This window comes from Sinocyclocheilus anshuiensis, unplaced genomic scaffold, assembly GCF_001515605.1.
Source record: "Sinocyclocheilus anshuiensis isolate Anshui unplaced genomic scaffold, SAMN03320099.WGS_v1.1 scaffold106, whole genome shotgun sequence".
NCBI classification, from domain to species: domain Eukaryota; kingdom Metazoa; phylum Chordata; class Actinopteri; order Cypriniformes; family Cyprinidae; genus Sinocyclocheilus; species Sinocyclocheilus anshuiensis.
The window spans coordinates 763,780-771,015 of NW_015542347.1; the positions used below are offsets into that span (position 1 = coordinate 763,780).

General features: G+C 35.3%; 1 protein-coding gene across 1 annotated transcript in view; it reads left to right on the plus strand.

Moving 5' to 3' along the window:
- Positions 1–7,236, plus strand: part of LOC107691423 (transmembrane protein 108-like) — a 40,627-nt gene that overhangs the window by 13,405 nt on the left and 19,986 nt on the right. The window lies entirely within an intron of this gene.

A 7,236-nucleotide genomic window follows, 5' to 3' on the forward strand; every position in this document is an offset into this window, starting at 1 on the left:
TTAGCAAATGGCTGCAATATAACAAAGAGTGAAAAATTTAAGGGGGTCTGAATACTTTCCGTACCCACTGTATATATATATATATATTAGGGGTGTAATGGTTCTCGGTAAAAAAATCAAACTGTACCGTTCTCCACCCACGGCTCGGCACGCACTTGCACCGCGGTTCAACTTAAATCTGACAACGCATCTGTAATACGGTTCGTTAAAAATAACAACATGTAAAACAGACAGAGTTCGACTAATATATTTTTCTGTCGATTGGCGATGCGCGTGCATTCTGGCTTCCCAATACATTATAAAAAAACAAAAAACATATCAGTGTACTGGATCCGTGCATTGTCTTAAAGTGACAGCAGGCTATTTACCTGCTGTCTGTGTTTTTAATGTTAATCAAACAACAAAAGACAAGGATATCACTCACTGCTTTTGATTGAATAGCTTTTGTAACTTTAATAAGGATTAATCTTCAAGTTATATAGTCAAATATGCAATGCTATTTTACATTTCATTACTTTATTCAATTTCTGTACCTACACTGTAAATTATTTCCAGGATTTCACAAGATGTTACTGTAATATTTCACTGTAAATTGCATTATTATCACTTCACAGGCTTTAACTGTGATATTTCACAGTATAATAACGTATTCAGAATTTCACTGTGAAAATACTGCAGGCGGGTCAGTTACAGGAAACTACTGTGAATTTGCGCGCAATTTTTTTTTATAAAAACTAATGTTAGACCTACCTAAAAAAACTGAAAATCATTGTTTATTTTATTTGTATCTTTTTTCACTGTTTATTTATTTGTGCTGTTACTTGTAGTTAAGATTATTTATTCTTATTTTCTTTATTTTTATTTGACAATATAGTTTTTTCCCTAAACATAGCACATACCCAACCGTACCGAAACCGTGACTCTAAAACCGTGATACAAACCGAACCACAGTATAATAACGTATTCAGAATTTCACTGTGAAAATACTGCAGGTGGGTCAGTTACAGGAAACTACTGTGAATTTGCGCGCAATTTTTTTTAATAAAAACTAATGTTAGACCTACCTAAAAAAACTGAAAATCATTGTTTATTTTATTTGTATCTTTACTCTATTGTATTTATTTGTGCTGTTGCTTGTAGTTAGACAGATTATTCTTATTTTCTTTATTTTTATTTGACAGTATAGTTTTTCCCTAAACATAGCACATACCAAACCATACGAACCGTGAGTAAGTTGAACCGTTCCACCCCTAGTATGTATATATTAATATATGTTAAGATGTTTGTTTTAAAGCTGTTCATACATAAATATACATTCATATTGTACATTTCAGCATAAATGTACAAATGTTACATATGAATACGTACAAAAACTAATTAGATCAGGCTGGAATGCCAAAGTTTTACTGGTAGGTTGATAATAATTTATCAATGCTCAAGAAATGTATCAATGATTTATAAATTTAAACATTCTTCTGAATTTTGTTGTGCAATTAGCTCTGCTGCTACCGCAACATATCATAATTAAATGCAATTTGCACTCTGTTAACCTTCTGGCGTGGCCTGAGGTTAAGTGCTTTGCTCGAGGGCACAGTGATGATAGTTCAAAGATCAGCATGTGTGGGGTTTATATATGCAGTTTTAGTTACAAGCTACTTTAACCCCTTATACACATTGCATTTAAGTTGGCAGTTTCCTGCCAAAGCAACTTGCCGCAGAAATTAATAAGGACCTTGCCAAACCTGCCTGTTAGTTAGTTAGTTAGTTAGTTATGTAACAAGAGCAGTTCATGAGTCATAGTTAGTTTTGGAACTAAATAGTACTGATAACAAGAGAAATTTTCGTTGTTTCACTGTCAGTTTGTTTGTGTCTTTCGTGTCTATCTGTTCATCAGCTCATCTGTAGGGACGGCACCATTTGTTTAAAGTAAACTGAATTTAGCTGATGGCTTTCTCATGAAATTATGGTGTGATTGCTTTTCTCCCTGGAGTGCAGATGGCATTGTGAGGCTATTTGAATAAAATGGCTTTTGTCAAATAACATCCTAAACTGGAATTCAAAAGGAATGCTCCTTCTCAATTCAAAAGGAATCCCAAAGGCAGAATGTTTCACTGCAACGGCCATTATTTCATTGTCACAGCTATTTTGAGCAGCAGTAGCCCAGTGACATTACTTATGTGCTAAGAATTTCCTGTTTAAAGTGTTTACTTCCTGTGCAGCCAAAGTAATTTGTTAGTGCCCCAGTAAATGACAGACTTGATGTATTCGGAAAACAAATTGATTCCTTCAGTGCCAAGTGCATCTTGTTCGTCCGCCCTCCTGATTGGATAAACATCTGAAAGTTCAGAGGCATTACAGAGGACCAACGCAACCGAAATCACACAAACAGGAAGCAATTATCAGAGGGTGTTATGGTTCCCGCCTTATCTATGAGCTCACATCTGCACCACCCTGCCCCTCCCTCAACACAGGAAGTGCCCAAAGCGGCCCACAATCCTCTGGAGGATCCCTAACTTTAAAGACCACGGCTCCCTAAGAGACACCAGTGGAATTTATTCATTGGTTGTTTTGGTTTTGTTCACATTTATAGCTTAAAATAATGCTTTGTGTGACTGTCAAAGAGCGATTTTATTTAGCGTCTCACACTGTTAGCATGTCAACAGCTAAAATGTGAAAAGAGACTTTGGCAGATTATTTTTTTTTCTTAGAGAGATTTTGTAGTTTTAGATCATGTTGTCTCTGTTTAAACCTGGTATTCCAGTTAAACCTGATCAGATCACAAGTGGTCAACAGAGACAGATTGCCATCAGTACATCTGGTATTTACATGCATCTCAGATGTGTTCTGTCAATATATCAGCTTGGCACAGATTCTAATATTATAATATCAAAACCTCATTAAAAGGCTACAATTCTGGGGAATTTTTCTTTTATCATTATTTACTTGGAAAAATGCAGTCAAGCAGTTTATGTTTGTTTTGAAACAGGAAGTAACATCATAGAGAGGTCCCCAGTAGACACTCATGTGTGTCAAGATCAGTACATCTCTTAAAATATCGGTTCATTTCGCAAGGCACAGTTTGTTCAGGTTGTAAAATGACATATTTATTGATATTGATAATAAACCCTAATCCTATAGTAAGTACATGTAGTTAATTAAAATTACTCATTACTTAAATGTATAATGCACTGTAACAAGGACACCTTAAAATAAAGTCTAACGCATAGAGGTATTTATGAATAAATAATGCATGTCATTTGTTAAAAAATACTTCAAAAATCACTACCGTTCACAAAATGAATGTTTTGAAGTCTCTTATGCTCACCAAGGCTGCAATTATTTAATCAAAAATACAGTAAAAATGATATTGTGAAATATTATTGTTATTCTTTAATATATTTTAAAATGGCAAAGTTGAATTTTCCTCAGTCATTACTCCAGTCTTCACTGTTACATGAATCCAGAAATCATTCTAATATGTTGATTTGGTGCTCAGGAAGCTTTTCAGTGTTTCAGTGAAAACTGTTGTGTTGCTTGTGATTTATTTTTTGAATTCTTTGATAAATATAAAGTTCAAAAGAAAAGCATCTATTTGAAATTGAAATCCTTTGTAACTTTATAAATGTCTTTAATGTATTTAAAAAAAATCGATTTAATGCCTCCTTGCTGAATAAATTTTTTTTAATTTAAATTTTACTCTTCCCTTATATGGATGTTAACGCCAGGTGTAATCTTGTCTCAGAAGGTTTCTGCATCTTATGTAATAGCTTGTTAGACTTTTGTCTCAAGGCTAAAGTCGTAGCCCACTGCAGAATACTAATTTTAGCTGGTGTCCTGGACCAATTAATGTGACAGAGATTAAACACACAATTATGGAATTCTGAGGGGTCAAGGGAGGATTTAAAGGTTCATTACCAAAAGAACAGTGTTTACATCTTTACAGTGTTTACATGGAAACCGCCAGACTTGCCAGTTATTGAGTATCTCAGCAAAGCACTGTGCTAATCAATGCTTTGGCTAAACACCCAGAATAGCCCTTTTCCCTGCTCCTTCCTTTTGCATTTTCTGCTTGACTCAGTGCCTAGTTTATTACCGTTGAACCAGTGTTTAGTATGTGGTTCTCGCTACAGGGAAGCTTGTTCAATTTTCCACTGGGTGCACATCATGTGGAGTGGACATGTCTCTGCTCTGCTGCATGTGTGCACCCAGCAAAGCAGTAATGCTGATGTCTGCTACTGTGTCCTATTTTCGGATGTTCCTTAGATTGGAATGGGCCTTGTGTGCAGTAGTGAACTGGAACTCATTTAAAGCTTCTGCCACACATGCAGATTTCCATTCTTCTGTGTACTGTAGAGCGTCACATGGCTGTGCAAAGTACCACAAAAGATTAGATGGCCAAAACCAGCAAGTATAGAATGTTGTAGAATTGATTACCATCCTGACAGACATCCACAAATCTGTGTTCCACCAAGAGATTGGTGGACATCCTGGTTTGATTGATTAGGCCTTTTTGGATGCTTAGTTGAGAAAAGATTTATACACAAATACACTACAACACAAATATATAATATTTAATATAACTTAATATATTTTAATATATACACCATAATATATGCTCCAGCATTCTGCGGATGCATACAAATATACTTTATACAAAGATTCAAAATGAGACATATAAAAAAATCACATTCTTTTCAGTTCTGTCAGTGTTGTAAAGTAATAACCCAAAACAATTGTTGTTGTTAATAATAATATCCCTATTATAAATAAAAGCATATTAGGAGATGATTTGCAGAATGTTCAGGCTGTCTTGGCCTGTTAAGCTTCATAAAGAACAAAAAGCAGCATAAATGTACAAAGTAGTTCATATGACTTGTGTAATATAAATGTTGTGCACTATAATGCAAGTCATACATTAGCTTTGTGTCATTTGCACGTTAAAACTTGGTGCACTGGGATGGGATCAGCTACGAAACTATAGCATCTTCTCCAATTTGTTTCACTTGTGGCAGTCAACACTGTTGCAGCCTCATACTGCAGATGCCAGCTTGGCTCGTTGTCTCCGGAGGTGAGGTTATGTGTAATATTGAATGATGGATGGGAAGATAAGCTGTAAACCCATGCAATCTGTCGAGGCCATTTGAGATCTCAGTATCTGCAGCTCTAATGTGAGAGACTTGCAGACAGTTCAAGGATCACAGTGGGCAGGATGGATCTTTCCATGTGATTTATTAATGTCACAGCTATGTCGGACTTTAGGAAAGTCACAGGCTGCTTAAACATTCCAAAGACTTTTAATTTAGAATGTTTACCGCATAAATTCCACTTCCACCGTCAATTTCTCAATGAGCTAATGAATACAGATCGGCTTCATCATAAATCATAAAGTAATTTAAGAGTGATAATACATCCTAATACCTAGCAACCCCTACACCTTTTCCCATTCCTGCCCACACATACTTTTAACCTTGCTCAGCTTTAAATAGCTTAATGGGTTAATTATCTCTAAAACAATATATGTATATATCAAAAATATACTCGCTGAAAATATTATGCTATCCTGAAGAACTTAAATCTTTGACACATGTGCATATTTAAAGGAATAGTTCACCCAAAAATGAACATTCTGTCATTATACTCACCCTCATGTCGTTCCAAACCCATAAGACCTTTGTTCATCTTCGGAACACAAATTAAGATCTTTTATGAAATCCGAGAGCTTTCTGACCCTCCATAGACAGCAATGTAACTGAAATGCTCCCAGGCCCAGAAATGTAGTAAGGACATCGTTAAAATAGTCCATGTGACATCAGTTGTTCAACCGGAATTTTACGAAGCTACGAGAATACTTTTGTGTGCAAAGAAAACAAAAATAATGACTTTATTCAACATTTATATTCAACACACACACACACACACACACACACACACACACATACATACTGTGTGTATATATATACAGTATCTCACAGAAGTGAGTACACCCCTCACATTTTTGTAAATATTTTATTATATCTTTTCATGTGACAACACTGAAGAAATGACACTTTGCACAAAATATTGACACTTTGGGCCCAATTTGGACATTTTCACTTAGGGGTGTACTCACTTTTGTGGCCAGCGGTTTAGACATTAATGGCTGTGTGTTGAGTTATTTTGAGGGGACAGCAAATTTACACTGTTATACAAGCTGTACACTCACTACTTTACATTGTAGCAAATTGTCATTTCTTCAGTGTTGTCACATGAAAAGGTATAATAAAATATTTACAAAAATGTGAGGGGTGTACTCACTTCAGTGAGATACTGTATATATATATTTTTTTTTTTTCACTATATAAAAACTTCCAAAATATGAAAGAACCAAAACAAAAACTGCGATGTACTTCTGTGTCAGAGAAAAACTCCACCAGCCATCCATCTCTGAATGTTATGTTTTAAATTGCAGATGGCAGCGCATGTAATTTTGTAATGAAAGTCATTTTTTAGCACCGAAACAGAGGAAGCAATTATTGCAAGGTTAATCATTCCATGTGCAAGCCCTAGCTTGTCAAACTAATTTATCTACTGCAGAATAACAAAGAACTTTTGCATATGCCTTTTCCATTTTCCATTCTTCGTTTATTCATGTTCTCAGTCTTTTAATGCAGTCCTAGTGTCCTGTCACTCTCCTCATCTTCACACCTCTACATCTTTCTTTACAGCAGCATTCACTCCGTTACGTAATGGATGTTCATTAAAGTGTTCACTTTTTTGCTGGACTCTCTATCACTGGTTTTTCAAATTGCTTTCATTGCAAACACCTCTCCTGTTTCTATGTGAAGGAAGAGGTCAGACCTTTCCGTCTGCATTAGTCCTGGTTAGGGTCAGGTAGTGAGTATAGACTCCATCAACAGAGAGATGCTGCTCCAGCTAATTACACCTCTCTGACCCAGACACTGCATGTACACACACACATACTATAGACGCTGTATGTGACATTGATCAGTACACACACACTCACACATGTTGGGTTTCCATGTTTTATGGGGACATTCCATAGGCCTAATATACTGTAAAAACTGTATCCGCTTACCCTAACCCTACCCATAACACAAAACATTGCATTTTAAGTTTTTAAAAAAACTATCATTCTATATGATTTAATATTGAAACAGCTTAGCTTTAAATAGCTTAAATAGTTGATTATCTCAAATATATATATATATATATATATATATATATATATATATATAT